Source organism: Prosopis cineraria, unplaced genomic scaffold (genome assembly GCF_029017545.1).
Source record: "Prosopis cineraria cultivar Desert tree isolate PC_DT_omini unplaced genomic scaffold, ASM2901754v1 PC4, whole genome shotgun sequence".
Lineage (NCBI taxonomy): Eukaryota > Viridiplantae > Streptophyta > Magnoliopsida > Fabales > Fabaceae > Prosopis > Prosopis cineraria.
The window spans coordinates 4584941-4603992 of record NW_026555335.1 but is presented as its reverse complement, the minus strand read 5'-3'; the positions used below and the strand labels follow the sequence as shown (position 1 = coordinate 4603992).

General features: G+C 32.2%; 1 long non-coding RNA gene and 1 pseudogene across 1 annotated transcript; both read right to left on the bottom strand.

Moving 5' to 3' along the window:
* Positions 1–579: 579 nt before the first annotated feature.
* LOC129309614 (uncharacterized) lies at positions 580–2469 on the bottom strand. The gene is made up of 2 exons (XR_008592935.1): positions 1794–2469; positions 580–902 (listed from the first exon to the last, which is right to left on the bottom strand). It is a non-coding gene; the product is annotated as an uncharacterized LOC129309614 (long non-coding RNA).
* Positions 2470–11448: 8979 nt separating this feature from the next.
* LOC129307726 (uncharacterized) lies at positions 11449–15678 on the bottom strand (annotated as a pseudogene).
* Positions 15679–19052: the final 3374 nt, after the last annotated feature.

The following is a 19052-nucleotide window of genomic DNA, read 5'->3' as shown; positions in this document are numbered from 1 at the left end:
AAATAAAAATTCAAAGAAACTAACTGAGGAAAAGAAAGTAAAATTTTAAATTTGAGAGAGGTTCACTTTTCAAAAACACAGTAAATGAACTGTGAAGTGTGAACCACCAAGCTTAACAAGATATAAAGATAAAGATATCCCATGGCTAAATTGATTTAATATTGTTCATTATATATAATTCATAATCATTTATCATATTTTATTGCACAATTGTTTTGATTCTTAAGTTAAACTTAATTTAAATTTAATTCTTAGACTATAATTTCAAAATTTGCATTTTAATTTAATTTATAATCATTACAAGTGTGACACATGAATAATATGGTTAAATTTTTATATTATATATAGATCTAATTGATATTACTATAATCGATCATATTTTTTGTGCTCTAAATCTATCCAATTCATCTCAATCACTCACTACTTGACATCACGCACGTCAGATGAATACAATCCATCTAACAATTCAACGCGATCATGGTCATGTTATAGAATGGTGCTTCAGATGAAGATCAGCATGCTGGCAGCCAAAGAATGAACAGATTCAAAGCTGAGCACAGTTATGGGTTAGTTGAGAAATTTTCTACAAAGAAATCAATTTTATTTGATTGTGATGCAAATAATACCATGACATGTGCTTCGTCCATTCTCTCTGGCTCTGCAGGCAAGGTTTTTTTTGAACAAGGAATTACTACAGTTAAGCCAAGTCATGTCTAGCTTAAACGTTATTCCCTGATTAAACTAATCACTATATGGGTAAGAACATTTATGACTCACTTTTAAAAGTTTTATACGCAAGTGAAATCATTCAACTAAATCAGAAATCATATTAGCTCCAACTTGATGACATTCGCTGCAATTACAATCCCCGGCCTTCTCAATTGATTTGGTAATGGCTGAGCCTGAAGAAAATGAAAATCAGTTTGAATCACTTTCGTGCGTTGCATCTCATGAAGCAATTAAAATTAGGGACGTGAGATAACAACTATCAAAATCCTATTTGTAAATAGACTTTGACTAGGCCAACAGCTAATTGGATCTCTCAAGATATTCCGCAAGAATGAGTCAGTTTTAAGTATCATCAAGAACTTAAGATGAATGACGCCTTGTAAATATTGTAGAGCCCCAATGGAGCAGATGTCAGCACTGAAAAAGCCAGCACATCTGTAACGATGGACTCGGTTAATTTTCCAGACTTGTAACTGTATCAGCCATAGTGCGTTGACGGAGATACATGACTTAAGTCTGGGGCAAGCGATGTTTTATAGAGTACCAGAAATGAAAACTCAAGACATATTCAGAACTCCTATGGTGTTAATTTTTATTAAAAAAATTTATTTAAGTAAATCCTTCTAAAACAATCATATCACGTTGATCACTCCACATTTTAAAAGAAATCAAACTACCAATAGATCTACAACCAAGAAACAAGAAAGAATGATAAAGAAAAACGAGTTTCAATCTTGACATGTACAGTATTTAGTATGAAGTAAGGATAGGATCGTGGGAATAATGAATTTAAGGCGTACGAAACATTGAAAATAAAAACAGGACAAGGAGCACAAGAAACATGTATCGAACAGCGAAAAGTCAGATCCCATTCAAGAGACATCCAACTTGATATATCCGATAACATTTATGTAGCTGGCTACAGAAGCATCAATCATTATTACACGCACATCAATGTGCACGCATCAGGACACTGTTTAGAGTTGAACCAGCAACCTCTATACATTCTGTCTTCCCCCTTAACTGACAAAGAAATGCCCAGGGTCAAAAAGATGCCTAATTACCTCTACATAAGCACTGCAAGCGTATAGCAGACACGTCCAAACCAAACAGAAGACCAGGTCACCACAAGTTCATCATCGATTTAAATGAGCTTTTTCGGGAAAAGCAGCCATAAGATGCTTCTAGATCGAAGGATTATCAAATTTCATATTACCACCTCACTCATCACTAGATGTCTCAGAACATCTGTCAAAACCAAGTCAATAGGAAGGATTCGGGGGGGAAGGGCTAATAAAAACTGTGATATATCATAACAGCAGGAGATGATAGATATAACAAAATCTAATGTGCAGATTTAAAGGATACACGTTGAGGATTTCCGAGAAATACATTTTCTATCAAATAAAAGACCGAAAGCAACACCTCATTATTTCTACACGCAAACCCAAATTGCAACAACAAAAACTAAGCATAGGCTCGCCGACTGACCTCTCTTCGCCGTCTTCTGTCGCTGCTCACGAAAACAAAGGGCTTATTCGATGATATTTATAAGGAGCCTTATATCTTGGGAGTCCGGATTAGGGTTCCAGGAGGCTTGAATTAGGGTTTAAGGATTCAAAGTTCAAACGAACCACCGCCTAAATGGTTGAATTTCGTTTTCTTTGCTACTCCACCCCCCATCCCGGGGTATATTGTTAGCGTCTAAGCCCAGCGTATTAACTTTCCAACCTTTCACTAGGCCAGGCCCTCGCTTGAGCCCATATTCATTATCCATGAAATTTTCCAACCTATATATAACTAAATGGGTGCAATCATTAATGTTCTGTTTGATTGAAAAGAAAATATGAGAAAAAAAATGAAAAAAATAGAAAAGAAAACAATTTTTTCCGGTTTGAATAGAAAAAAAAATAAAAGGAAAGAAAATATGAGAAAAAAATAAGATGTGGCCATTATATTTTCTTTCCATCTTTTTTCTCCCAAAGTGGAGAGATTTTGGGAGTAATTTTTTTTCCAATATCTGCCCTTCTTCTTGTTCTCATTTGTTTTGCGCTCAGACTCCCATTTATTTTTATTTTCATGTGTCTCAGCTCAGGAGGCTCCCATCTTTGACCGACCTAGTCAAAGCATCGTTCAATGGCTTCTTTTTCTTCTTCGGCGTGCTCTAGCTACAACTTCTGGACTCATCAAGGTTAGTTCTTCTCTTCTTCAACATCGTCTTCATTCTAGTTTGATAATGTATCTACAGTGTATTTATTGCCATCAGTTTCATTCTTATTTCTTTAACATTCAGCACACCTATTCTGCCTATGTTTGTAATATTTTAATTTGATAAACAAGGAGACAAAAAGCAAGATAGGAATTTTGTAGATGATCTATTTGAGTTCCACCTCATGATTGTTTTTGTTCCATTTTAGATCATTTAGCAAAATTTACAAGAGGGAGATACTAATTCTTTTTACTTCTCAATTAAGTCCTTTTGTCTTCTTAGGATAATATAGAAGTAATGAATGATTTTGTTGGACTAATTTCATAATATTGAATAATGTGCTATTCTGTTCTTCATACCTAACTAGCGTGAAGTTTTTCCATGGGCCTTTTTTTATTTTTATTTTGCCTAATGTAAAGATATTATATTTATATAAATCTAGCAAGAGTACCTCGTATTCATCCTTTATTTAATTAGAATGGAATGAGTGATTGATTATGAGATACCTCTTGTTCATGATTTATTTATATAAATTTGGCAAGAGTACCTCTTGTTCATGGCCACAAACCCCATTTGAATTGTTGCTTAAATAAACTAATATAAACCAGCCTTATTCTACAAAGACAAACAAAAATAAGCATAGCTCCTAATAATATCCCACATTAATTTTCCATGTCAATGTCCTGCTATTTGGGTCTGAAATTTTAAAACATGTAAGTTGTAACAACCTGCAGAAGGCAAAGCTGTCTCCAAGCCTCAAGTATTTGCAAGGGAGAAAAGCAATAACATTTGTATGTGAATAACATTCATGTCAGTAAGCAGATGATTACAGTTGCAGGTCACAAATCTTTGCAACATGCTATATAGTATAACGACCATATAATGTTTACATTTTTTGCTCATAGTATTTTCTGTTCCTTTTACTTTAAGGAGAAGTAATAGTTGGATGCTTTAGTTGATTATCTCATCAGCTTCTCCTTGAATCGCATATGAAATAGACTTTTTTAAGGTGTGTACATATCTATCTAAATTATAATAATCCCTTTGAATGGGAATGAAGCCTCAAATTATAATTTTATGCTTTATTTAATTCTTGATTCTTTATTTATTGTATCTTTAAAGCTTATATCATAGCAACTAATTAGTTCATGGCCACCATATTCTAAGTTACTTTTTACATGCTCATTACAACTTTGTATCAATATATGGCTGTGTGGTTTTGAATTGTTATATAGATAAGCAACCATAATAGTGAAGGAATGATCAAGGATATTGAAGAAGACTTTATGGATTTTGAGTTTGAAGTTAAAAGGTTAATTGATTTTGAAGTGGCTAATGGAAGTTCTATAGACTTGAGCCTTCTGTTAAACGATTAGGAACGTCGTAGGCATATGTGTATCGTATAAATTATTTGTATGATTGTACATGTAATTTATTTGTTGGAAAATTTCAAGGCTAGTTAATAAACCTATAAGTGATGGTAAAGGTCAAAGAGAGAGCATGAGGAGAATATTCATGCAAAAATTACAAGACACAGAACAATGTCATGATGTTCTTCACATAGGACCACAAGCATTTTTGCAATTGTGCGAGAAACTTTAAAACACTGGCATAATTAAGGATTCTAGAAATGCTACAGTTGAAGAGCAAGTGGCAAAATTTCTCCACATATTAGGACATAATGTAAGAAATAGAACAATGGCTTTTTCCTTTAGCTGATCTGGAGAGACTATTAGTTGTCATTTTCATAATGTATTATGAGCTATTATTTTTCTTGAGGCTGAATATCTTGTGCAATCCTTTGGGTCAATGGTTCCTCCTGAAATTCTAACTAATGAAAGACTTTATCCGTATTTTAAGGCATTTTTTTATATTTGTGCATAATGTTAAAATTTTCTATTGTGTATATATATAAATGACACCATTATTTTTATAATAGGATTGCATTGGAGCTATAGATGGAACTTATGTTTGAGAAAAAGTACTTAGAGAAAAAGTTGGTTGATTTCAAGGACGTAGAGATTACCTTACTCAAAATATCTTTGCTGCATGTTCATTTGATATGAAATTTACTTACGTATTGGTCAGACGGGAAGGAACAACCTCAGATTCAATAATCTTAACAAATGCTTTATCAAGAGAGGATAAACTTATAATTCTCCCAGATGAATAAGTAGCTATTATATATTATCAATTATTATTTGCTTTTATTGACTAAAAATGCTTATGGATTAATTTATGTTGTTTAGGGAAATTTTATCTTAGGGATGCTGGCTTCCCACTCAAGCGTGGTCTAATAACACCTTACAAAGGAGTCCAATATCATTTGAAGGAATATTCAGTAAAATTACCACAAACTGTAAGAGAAATTTTCAACCATAGACATGTATCATTGAGAAAGTTATTGAAAAGAACATTTGGTGTTTTAAAAAAAAAGATTTTTCATAATTAGTAGTGGCACCAAGCCATATTATGCTTTTGAGACTATGGTTGACATTGTGATAGCTTGTTGCATATTACACAATTATTTAATGTGTTGACCCTGATGAGAATCTAATAGCTCAAGTTGATCATGAATTATCACACAATCGTGACATGGATGATCAAGTTGCATCCAATCAAGAGGATGACTATAGACAAGGATCAAATTTAAGAGAAATATAGCAACTCATATATGGCATGACTATTTAACTCATATGAATCATGGATTGTGATTCAAACTATTTGCTTGAGATGTTGCCTTGTATTACTTAAAAGTATGTGTTTCAATGTATTAATTTGAAGTGTGCGTTGGCCTTGTATTTGTTGAAGTATAATGATATTTATTTTATAAATTAAGCATTTGAACAATTGCTTACTACTTGATTACAATAATTGCTTGCTTCTTAAATAATGTATGCATAATTTTTATGTAGATTGAACAATGGCATCAAAAAGGAAGGAATCAACAAAAGACAATTTGCGTTGGACTCCTAAAATGGATGAAAAATTCATTGATACCTTATTGAAAGGGACAATGAAAGGAAATCGTCCTGATGGCACATTTTCAACATTCGTATATGATAACATGGTGGAGACTCTTAATAGTTCTTTTGGGTCTCACATTGCAACACAATATTTGAAGAATAGAAAGAAGACATTGTCACAAAGATTTTTAGATCTTTATGATTTATTTCATGAATTGAGTAGATTCTCATAGAGTCCTATCACAAAATTGTTTGAAGCAGATAATCAAATTTGGAATGATTTGATCAAGGTAAGTAATCTATTTATATTTAATCTATTTATGTTAATGGAATGAATACTTAGATGATTTGATTAAGATGAGTAGTCTATTTAGGAATCCACATCTCCTTTTGTGTTTGTAGAAAAAGCCAAATGCAAGAAAGTGAAAGAATACACCTGTATTACATTATGACAGATTGCATGACCTATTCAGTGTAGATAGGGCAACAGGAAAATATACTAAAAGTGCTAAGGAAAGGGTTGCCCGATGGGAGTAAGAAGGCAATCAATTAAATGACTTTATTGCAGATGTACCTAATTATAATTATCAACACGAGTCACCAAATTCACCAGTTAAATTAGAGTATAGCCCAACATATGGGGCATTGGTAGGAACTACATCAGGCAGAGGACAAAAGCATAAGGCTTCAATGGTTGAAGCTATTGAAGAAAGGTGTGAAAAAATGACAACAGAAATAATGAAACCGATTGATGTCATGCGAAATAGGAATGGTGTTGTTGAGAGGCAAGTTCAAACTTCTAAGAGGCAAGCTCAAGCTGTTGAAAAGTAGGCTCAAGTTACTAGAAGGGTCTTTCAATACTTGAAAAGAATAGGCCTCGTCATTATAGTGAAGAGGAAGTGTAGGCTGTAATTGAGGAGATTGGAGTGCTTGAAGAGAGCAAAGAAAAATGCTACTTCTTCTTATGTGATGATGATAAATGCAAGAGAACTTTCTTTAGGGTTCTACAACATAGGCGATTACGAACATTGCTCAATATGATGACTAAAGTTGGAGTTCAATGAACAAAGTAAAGATATGGGGTTGGACTTTTTTTGTTTATGAATAGTAGTATTTTTAATTTGTGATGACATGATGGCCTTTTTTTGCTTAGGAAAACATATATATTATATCATGCTTTTCAGACTTGTTGGTCTTTTTTGTTTAGTGAACATATATATTTTGTCATGATGCTTATGATGTATTGACAACTTGACCATAGTGTTTATAATATTTCATTATCAATGTGTTGGAGATTTTGTTTCTATAAGTATAATGTTTTATTTTATCAGTGCCCACTTTTGATTTTAAAATATGAAAATAACATATTTTTACTAAATTACTTGATTTTAAAGTATAATATAAAAATACATTTTTAACAAATAATTTGATTATAAATTAATTTTATTATGTTAATTTTAATATAATTTTAGCTTTCAATTTATTTTTATAAATATAATTATATGAAACATGATATATTTTGATATAAAGGAATTATAGTCATCATGATATCTGCTCATTTTCTTTCCTCCCTATTTTCTTGTCCATCCAAACAGGAGGAGTGATAATATTTTCTTTCTAGTTTTTTCTTTCTTTCATTTTCTTTCCTCTCAACTTTTCTTTCCATCCAAATGAAGGTAAGAGTAACATGAGAAAAAGAATTAGTAAATAGAAAAGATAGTAGAAATTAGAGTCTTGCATTTAGAATCAAAATCCCTCACAAAAACTAAGGTTTGAATAAATTTTGACATTCAATATCCAATCATGTCTCGAATATGATTGATTTTAATAAATAAAAAATACCTAAAAGCAATAAAAAATAAATTTCAAAACTAATGCCTACATTTATAACCAAAAGATTATTATTTTGTGCTCAAGTACACAAATTACATGGCATTTTAAACACCCAAACTCTTTCTAGATCCTTCTCAAACTAGCATTCTAGATAGTGGCAGATCTAGAACCTGAGGTTAGCAAGGGCAAAATTATTTTTAGTGAGACACGAATGATATATACTTCACCAATAGCAAAATATAATTTGCTATAATTATATAAACTAGGCTATATTACAAGCACAAGAATTGAGATTCAAACTCAAAGTTTCAAATAATAATAAAACCCCTACCATATATAACAACTTTATCTGCTAAAAAAATTAAAAAAAATTGAATATATAAAGATCAAAGTTATTTTAAACTATATAAATGATTTTGGTAAAAATCTTAAAAAAATTAAAAATATAAGAATTAAACAGCTTCAAATAAAAGTCTCAATAAAAGAACCTCATAATACTTAAATTATTATAAAATTTCAATGGTCTCTCACTACCTACTATTCCAAATCTTCATGATCTCACCCTCAACTTTACTTGTCCTAATATTTCAAATCTAAAGTTCTAGATTCAATTATACTTACTCTTCTCTTTGATAAATTTTGCATTCTAACCCCTTACTTAGATTTAGGTGACTATCATCTTTCCCCTTTTTCTTCCTTTTCCCTTGTAGGCTCTTGGCCAATAGGTTTAAAACTAACACATCATTAGGGGCAAATTAAAATTCAATCCATATTTATATGAAGTATCACAAATTGATGAGAGTAATTGCCCAACCCTCAGATGCATTTAGATCTACCACTGATTCTAGAGGAGTAGATCAAGCTTCTCAACTAATTAATTAATGAAAAAATGAAATTAAGGACCCCTTAATCCTAATTGAGGGCCATAAAATATGAAAATTTTAATTAAGGACCAAAAAATATGAAAATCCCAATTAATGACCATTGAGATTTAAAAAAATGTAATGGTCTTAAATGCCTTTAAGAAAAAGATATCAAAATACCCATGTGTGTAGCTCTATTTCTTACTCTGTTTCGACGTCTCCTTCTTTCTTCTTTTGTTCTCCTTCATTCTCATTCTTTGTTGTTCCCCGACGTGTCCATATCAGCTCCAGTGTTGTGAACACATCATGCTAATTTGAGATTTACTGTGGTTCATCTCTATCAAAGCTTCGTATTCTTTCCTGCTGCTTGGCTTCACCCTTCTCAATTAACAAAGCTGAATAAAATGTTGATGATGAGCATGCCATCAAGTGAAAGAGTACACTATGGTTAAAAGACTATTTAGAACATAAACTTGCAACCTAGAAATAGGGAATGTAGAATTGACTATTCTAATAAATGAGGAAGAAAAACTCTCCCTAAAAAATAAAAATGGCGTCTACATGTATTGAAATCAATATAATATGATGATGACATCTATCTCAGATTTAAATACGTGCAAGTGTAAATGCTGTCATCACATAAGACTACTAAAGTCACTAATGTAGTATAGAAATATTGCTATTGCAACTAGTGAAAACATAAAACCTCACTTGAGAATAGATTTTTCGCAATATTCTAGACTTTGAAGTGTAAATGTTATCATAACATAAAAATCATTTTTGAAATGTTCCAAGACCACTTATAAAAATACAAACACTACTTAAAAAGTCACTAACTTCAGTGAAAAATATGAATACTAACACAACTTGTTAAATTTCATTAACCTAACTAAATTGGGATCCACTAACGTCACTTATAAATTCACTAATCCAATTCAAAAAAATGGTTTACGTATATTGTGAAAACACGAAATGCCACTTAGGACTAGATTATTTAAGAAAGAGTGATTTATCCAAATTGGGATCCAATAACATCACTTAAGAATACACTAACCTAACTTGCGAAAATGCCTAATGTATGTTGTGAAAACACGAAACCCTACTTGGGAATAGATTACTTAAAAAATGACTTGTCCAAATTAAGATCCAGTAACGTCACTTAAGAATCTACTAATCCAACTAGAAAAAATGCCTAATGTTAAACAATCTATTTTCAAGTAGGATTACCTATTTTCACAATATACATTAGCCACTTTCGCAAGTTAGGTTAGTGGATTCCCAAGTGATATTACTAGATCCCAATTTGGACAAGTCACTTTTTTTAAACAATTTATTCCCAAGTAGGGTTTCATATTTTCACAATATATGCTAGCCATTCTCCTGAGTTGGGTTACTAAATTCCTAAGTGACATTAGTGGGTTCCAATTTAGTTAGGTTAGTAAAATTTGACAAGTCACATTAGTATTCATATTCTTCATTGAAGTTAGTGACTTCTTAAGTGATGTTTGCATTTTCATAAGCAGTTTTAGAACATTTCAAAAGTGAGTTTTATGTTATGACAGTATTTAAACTTCAAAGTCTGAAATACTCCTGAAAAATCTATTCCCAAGTGAGGTTTTATGTTTTCACTATTTATAATAGAAATATTCCTATGTTACATTAGTGATTTCAACAATCTTATATGATGACAACATTTATACTTACACATATTTAAATTTGAAATAGACATCAGTATTATATTACACTAATTTCAATATATGTAGACATTATTTTTATGTTTTAGAGAGGATTTCTCTTTATCATTTATTGGAGTAGCTAATCCTACATTCTCCATTCTTGGGTTGCAAGTTTCACTCAATGACATGCTTATCATCAATAATTTATTCAACTTTGTTAATTAATCTTCTCTTTAACAGTGGCAATGTCACTACTATTTGAGAAAGGTGAAGCCAAGCAGGGGGAAAGAGTATGAAACTCTGAGAGTGATGAATCACAGCAAATTCCCAAATCTAGCATAATGTGTTCACAACACTAAAGCTAATATGGACACGTCGAGGAATGACAAAAAACGAGAACGAAGGAGAACGAAAGAAGAAAAAAGGAGACATTGAAATAAGTATAGAGCCGCGCGCATGGGCATTTTACTATTTTTTCTCAGGCGCATTTAAGAGCATCTACGTTTTTTTAAATCCCAATGATCCTTAATTGAGATTTTTAAATTTTATGGCCCTCAATTGAGATTAATATCTTTAAGAGGTCCTTAATTATCATTTTTCCTTAATTAATTAATTTAACCAGTCAGGATTGCTGTTCTTTCATCCATCTTTCATAAGGAACTTCAGAAAACTTGACCACCAAGGCATCAAGCATTCGTTTAGCAGAGATGTCGAAGAGGCACACTTAGATCCATGGTTACTCTCAAATCTCAATTGAGGGAAACTCGCTTGTAAAAATCATCATCCCTCACCTCTTTGGAAGAGAACACCTGTGAGACAAAGATACCCTGTGCATGGAGCATTCATGTAGAAGTGAACATTTAACATAGAGGGACGTGTCTGGCATTCCCGCTCAACATATTTTTGTTATAACGCACAGAAGATTGGACTATTATCAAGATATCAAAGTGATGCTATGCTACATTACTCAGGCACTGCCACGTATAGGCAGCAATTGAGTAATGTCATAAAACAACTAGGTTAAAAGGGTAAATACTTATGTCCGAGATGCCAAAACAAAAGGTGCAGAAGCTCAAATACACCACAAATGTGATTTTACCTTAGGTTTTGGACACCTAAGGTTTGGACATCCACTTTTACCTTAGGGTAACAGCTTTGTAGAAAGCCGAATCTAAATGCAAAGATTTACCAAGTATTCTTCATCAAAAGATTTTACATTCTTTCCCTTTGAAAAAGGACCGGGGTAAAGGATGGCTACAAATAATCCTTGTCTAGGAATTGAAAATGGGAAAACAATCATAGCTAGTTCTCCTAAACTAGTTAACTTCTACCAGTATGAATAAATAAAAAACTGTGAGCAAAGGAATAAAAGCCTGATTCATGTATAACCTCCTAAATCTTCTCAGTAATTTCCATTATAATACAATTGAAAGAATTATGACCCACTACATAACTCTCATTTCTGACTTTTGTTCTCACAGATCCTGTCCACTGGTTGGCCGGAGAGTAGGACTTTGTGAATGAACTATTGCCACAGCAATGGATAAAGACTGCAGAGACGACAGGAACGGTTGAGAATGAATATAATATAAATCATCATGAACTTTCACCATCCTCAAAGTGGGTCTGAAATCGCTTGAACCCTGAAAATTTGAAGGATTGTCATGACAAACTTAAACGAAGAATCTATATGTACATAGACATGGAAAGCATAATGAACTAATGAAGTATTACATATGCATGACATGTTGATACGGAACTATCACAAATTAGATCTTGGTGACCATTGGATCAAGCAATGAACAATGGTCATTTCCCTATCTATTCACAACTGCAAAAAAATCAGAAAAATCAATCACAATAGGCCTATTTGAATTTCAATTGAATATAATTGATTATAAAAATAATTGATTAATATAATTGATTTTAATTATAATTAATTATATTATAACACAATTTCTTTAGATACTGAAATTAATTTTAACTGTATAAATTACCATACAAAATATTGCTTTTCAAAATTAAATTATTGACAAAATTGTATTTAATACTATTAAATTTGTTAAACTTTGTTTAAGAAGTAAAATATATTATTTAACAGTAAAATTGAATCTACAAGCAACCTTTCAGAACTTATTTCAAAACGTGATTTTGACTCAATAATCAATTATTAACTTTGGCAGCTGTTTGAATAAATTTTGCAAAAATTGATTATTTTGGCTCAATAATCGATTTTTGGCCGAATCCAAACGGGCCAAATATCATTTACCCTAATTCTATTTACTTATAGAGATATGAGGCATAATGTCAGTAAGGAACTTGTGACGAGAGAAATCAATATAAAACTCCACTGATATGAGAAGATTTACAGACCTGTATAACTAAATCAACTGAGTTGCACTCTCCTTGCATATCTACTTGAGAGAGAAAATCTCCTTCACATGATCTTCTATGGAGTACTGTCAGAGGACATCCCTCATCCCAACCACCACAGTCACAACTGCCCCAGATCTCCATCGATCTATGAGACTGGATGGCCCACCATTTCTGGTTCTTGTGCCACCATGTTGCCCTGCTGGAATTAGAATGCTCATGCTAGGTGAGCAATCGCTGGTCTTTCGACTACTTTCAGAAGGCAAAGTACTTTGCTTGACTCCAGATTTGCTGAGAAAATTTAAGCCCCAACCTCCTACTTTGCCAGGCCTGCTACAAGGAAGAAGATCTTTCACAACAATAGCAACCATCTCAAAATTTGGCGGAACATTGGTTTCAATTACATCATTCTCACGTAGCGCATATGACTTCAATGGGCAACTATCCACTATGGCACCTGATCCACCTAAGTTAGAGAGAGTTGTGCGTTTTGATGACGGACTAGCTCTGAATACTTGTGACACCTTTGACAACCCCTTGTTCTTCCTCTGAGTATGGCTTGAAGTGTATATTTCTCTGTCATAAGTTTCATTGTTACCAAATACTACAAATGCAGTTTCCATAACGTTATAATTGTTTGGGCCAAGTGTAGAAGTTGTTGATACATTCATCTTGCCAACGAGTTGCAAATCATTGTCAGGGAGCTGACAGCCCTTTTGGCCACCCCTTTTCAAATAGAACAAGTATACATAGTCCAAAGCCTTAACATCTGCTGGATCTACCTTCCTCAATATGGCTATATAGACCTCCTTTTGGTCATCTGTAGAAAAAACAAAATGAGGAATTCCTTTCCTCCATTTGCATCGGAGCATTGCATGAGAAGGAATAGGAGAAGTAAATGATAGCCGGTCAGAGCAAGTAGAACCCGAGCTGGAGGTAGAGGCTAGACTTCTATTAACAGAAGCAGAGCGAGACTTGTGGCTTTTCATCATTGGTGCTTCCTTTTCTAGTTTATACGAGGAGATACTTAAACCACAAGGAGGGTCCATGAAATCATAGCATATAAACCCTTTAGCATCAGTCAGAGTCATCCCGCTGAGCTTGTTATTGCTACCTGAAAGCCCAAACTGGTGAAACAAAGGATTATTCAATATATTTATCATACTCTTACTCCCCATCACTGTACCTAAAGTCCAATGTTCTGCGGCTTTATCATTTATACCCCCATTACCAGTCCCAGCTGCTTCAGGACATTCAAAGACTAATAAATCATCTGAATCACAAGCATCTCCGCGGATAAAGTCAGCATAGCTTTCTGACAAAATTCCCATGTTTGTGTATCCTAAGTTCACAGGTGCATTGCGGTGACCAGCTTTCAATGCACTCATGTGTATATATTCCAGGCAGTGGCGAAGATATTTCTCGTCTACACTCGCCAAATGCTTTGGTATCCTATGGTTAAGTCCACGAACACATTGGAAAAATATATCCTTCAAGAAAGCTTTGTTAGCTTGCGACTGGATAATATTCATAACTACGGTCCCTTGTGAATTCGCCCTTTTGATCAACTTCTTTGGATGTGATTCAGAAAATTTTGAAGAGTCATCATCTGATAACTCCCTATCTTTGCTCAAGCTACGCGCTAAACCCTTTTTCCCACGAAGGCATACGATTTTATTTTCCATTTTTCACCTGCAACTAACTACTATGCATTAATGGCAGGCCGCTTCTTTCAAAATCTCCTGCTTTCAAAGATTCCTGAAAAGCAACAAAAATTGTTACGCCCCTGGTAAAAGATAGCTCCATAGCTTTTAACATCAACACATCAGAGCTTCAAAAGGAGCATTTTGCTTTAAAGAGTTGACCTGCACAACTACATGATACTTTGAGAGGCAACTAAATTCTGGAAGTCTTTTATATATACCTTGACATGCAACTTTGGAATGTACGTCAATTAAAAGAAATTGAAAATAAACGTGAAAGAGAAAATTATAGCACTACAAAGAAATCTGGAAGCCATGCACATTCCCTATAGAAAACGAAGAATTAATTGACTAAAATGCTCAGAAGTTTAGCATGTTTATGCATGATCGCAGGACTTATGCAAGCTCAACGAAGATGCAATTCCACGAATTAACCAATAAAATAGACCCAGTTATACAAAAACAGCACTTCATTCACCACTGGTTGGAGTAAAAAGTCTCTTGAAGATGTGAGGAAGAAGAAAAGAGCAAGGAAGCCCAGAATTCCAGCAATTTATGCAACCTTCAAACTCACAAAGTAAGGTCGGCCGATCAGTCAATCAATCATTCAACAACCAAATTAAGTTGGTAAAATCCAAATCTATAGAAACAAAAGCGAGGAAAGTCCTCCGTTAAAAAAAAATTGTTATAAAAGGAAGCAGAAAGCATGAGCCCCGTACATATAACTACTATTACTAAGAACAACTTTGTATTACCAGAGAAACTCGATCCAAGAAGAGCCGATTCCACCTTAGTCAAACGGACACACAGGACTGAAGAGAAAAGGCTGGTTCTTCGAACACCAACACTCATTGTCCTAAAAATTTGAGCTTTTCATCCTCGAAACCAAGTTTAGAGGGCAAACCCAACTACCCATACGGACAGAGTGAAAAGAACAGTAGAAGGAAGGGAAAACCCAACTTAGCGGCACATGGGAAGCAAAGATCAGCAGACACAGCGACAGCCACCCCACGTAATTATAAAACTAAGCTCCAAAACTCGTTTTTATTAATAATCATCGAGAAAAGCAAGAAATTGTATAATATTTGACCCCATCGAGAGAGAAAGCGAAGACCAAACTACCTAAGCTAAAGGGAAGAGTAGCAAAGTGGTGTCATGAAAATGGGTTCGTGAGCCATGATGTAGGATGAAAATTCGCCCACTGACCCAGAATGCCCAAAAAATCAGGGTTCGCTTGTAGGACCCAATTTTTTTATCTCGCATCCGGTGAGCTGAGCCGAGTTCCACAATGTACTGTGTACCAAAAGCTCTTGAACAAGGATAAAGGAAATGGGGGTCGTAAGTGACAAAGAAAGATGTCAGATTTTGATGAGCTGGTGCGCACGATAGGTAAGTGAGTCCACTAGAGCCCGAGGAATTTTTGCAGGCCACTTGCAACGCTGAGGGAAAATATTTGGATGGAGATCTCAAAAGGAAAATAATCAATTTCTTGAACTCAGAATTTGTGGGGCCAGTGAAAAAGAAATTGTTGTTGTTCTTGATGCAGACACTGAGACACATGCATTGATTAAACTCCACATTTGCTTGAGGCATGTGGTGGAGAGAGAGCGTGTGATATTAACTGCGCATATGGTGGTCAAGCACATATATTCCTCTTTCATTGACCAACAATTTAGCAGAGGCAGGATGGGCAGGCCCCTTGCCTGCATTCTCTCGCACTAAATATACCATATTTTAATCTACCAAAAAAAAAAACCCATCCGTATTAAATTACAAAATATTTTTAAATAAAATTTCTCATACAATAAATTTTATTAAATATATTTAATAATTTTTTTTAAAATAAAAATATAAATTTTTAAAAATATCATTCATTTAACAACTTTAAACCTATACGTAATTATTACTCTCTACATCTCAAATTATAAAATATTTAAAAAAAATTAACTTCTCAAAATATAAAATACTTTAAAAAAATTAAATTTTTGTTAAATAAACTTATTTTAATATTATCATTTTCTATCTCTATTTAATACTAATTAGATGTGGATTTAAGATTATTAAATGAAGAGTATTTTTAAAAATTTATAATTTTATTTTGAAAAAAATAAAGTTGTTGAGTGTATTTATTGAGGGTCATTGGTATGTAAATTTTATCTAAAAGTGTGTTATAATTTGGGATAGAGGTTGTATTAAATAAAGAGAGAGATAGTATGGAATAAGCCTATTTAATTAAATTTTAATTTTTTTAAAGTATCTTATATTTTAAGATGATAAATTTCATTTAAAAATATCTTATAATTTAAAACGGAGGGAGTATCATCTTTAGTGTTTGGGTTTTCATCATTTTTTCCATCAATGATTTTTTAGGAGCGCTAAACATTTAGTGGGATATTATTCATCCTAAACAAATGTTTTTAAAAGAAAAATTATCTTTTTATTAAAAATTCATAATCTTTTTTATTATTTGTTAACATGAAATAGTGAGGAGGCTATATACAATGATAACAAAAAATTTGATATATTTTAATAGTTTGACATAGGTCAAAGAGGTTAAAAGTGATAGTGGCAATGATAGGAATCGACTTAATTTTGGTTGAGGAATGACAACAAAATAGAATTAAATACATTGGTGTTCCATGCATGGGCCCCAACTCAACTCTTTCACAATGGCGAAGACGGTGGGTAAATAATGATAATTTTGTTTTTTTAAAAAATATTTATTAAAATATCGCTCTACCTTTTAACGTAGGGTGTTCGGCATCCTTAAAAAAGTTTAAAATAAAAAAATATCTTTAACCCTTAATGTTTTTATATTATCCACATGTAGTGTTAGTTTAATTTTTTGTATTATGCTTTCACATTTTTACAAAGTAAATTGCATAAATCAAAGAATAATTTCTTGGCCAAAAAAATATTTAATTACTAAACATATTTATAATTTATTTTCTGCAAAAATGCTTATATTGATTGTTTAATATAATGACCGTGTATTTTATGATACATACTTAACTATGAGAGTAAAAAATAAAATTTTCAATAAACATATAAGATAACAAGTAGTTGTTTCTTATATTCAGACTCAAAAAACCATTCTCAATCATTTCTTATAAAGAATTTGAAGAAGAAGATAAAGTGACAAGAATATTTGTTTGAGAAAATTATTTTTAGGTTTCACATAAAGAAATTTATTATCAAAAAGTCCATGAAATTCACAAAATATTATCAAATCTCAAATTCTGTATATTTACAACTTGACTAAAGGTATTAATAACTGAACAACAATCATTTACAACTTATAGAGAAAAATAAAAAAATGACACCTTGTAATAGTATATTATAAATAGCTATTGCTTAGTTGTTAATACTTTTAGACCTTAATCAAGTTGTAAGTACGTAAGATTTGAAACTTGAAAATATTTTAAAAATTTTATGACCTTTCAATAGTAAATTCTCTTACATGATATCTACATGTAATTTTTTCATAATTTTTTTAGTCCTAACACTTGTCATGGTTTTAAGTCTAAAAAATTCAACTTACATAAACTTTTTATTAAAAAAGCAAAATAAAGACATCATTTTATAAAAATAAAAAAGAAATGTATGAATTTTCCTTAAATCATTCTTGATATAATACCAGGAATTTGTCTAGATAGAGAAGAAAATAAAAGAAATATATGAATGGGAAAATAATAAAAAGAAAATATGGGCTTGTTTGAAAATTATTTTGAGAATAGTTTTCTATTTTCAAGAACAAGAGAACAAATAATTATGTTTGATAACATGTTTTTTAAAAATATTTTGCAGAACAAAAAAAAAAGAAAATATTGTTTTGTAGAATATAAAAATGAAAACAACTTTTAGATATGATGTGATCATTATTCTGGAGAACAAAAAAGAATGAAAAAAACATTTATTTTTATTTTTTTCTCAGAACATGTTCTATAAAATACCAGTTCTTAAAATAATAAAATAAAAATAACTTCAAACAGCTTCTATGTAGCTATTCTCTCTTCTCTATTTTTTCAGGCCACCCAAATAACAAAGGTCAAGTGGCAAACCCATTCAACTTAACTGAAAACAAAGTTGGCCTATATATATTTTTAATTATTAGTCATGAAATTTATTCAATTTGAACATTGCATGGTTTTAAAAAATATTGAAATGACGTTATACTTTTAAATATTTTAGTATATCAATTGTGTTTCTGTGAAACTTTTTGAAGGAAAAAAAAATTGTGCTTTAACACTTAATTTTATCCATACAGTATTAGGAATTAATAAAGGTGAATGATAATGGAAGATACAATGCTTGTTTGTTCCAAAGCGTCAAAGTTGTTAATGAGGAATTAGATGCAAATGCTAAAGCTTCCTGCACTCGTAACAGGCCATGATATTGATAGTTTCCTTTCTTGGTTAGAATCTTCCCCATGAATTTTCTGCATTATTCACACAGATAGGCTTTGCATTTTCTTGCAGAAGTATAAAAGGACAGGGACAAACAAATCATGCACCCACCATGCACTAGTGGGAGGGGAAATATGATCTAGAGTTTTCACTTCTAGTATTATTTTCTTTAAATTTTTTTCTCTATCCAAGCAAAAACTTAAAGTATGGAGTTGAGTTCAAATCTGTGTTGATGCAAGTTAAAACACATATTTGAAATAGTTAGCTCGCTTACACCTAAGAATGCTCAAATTT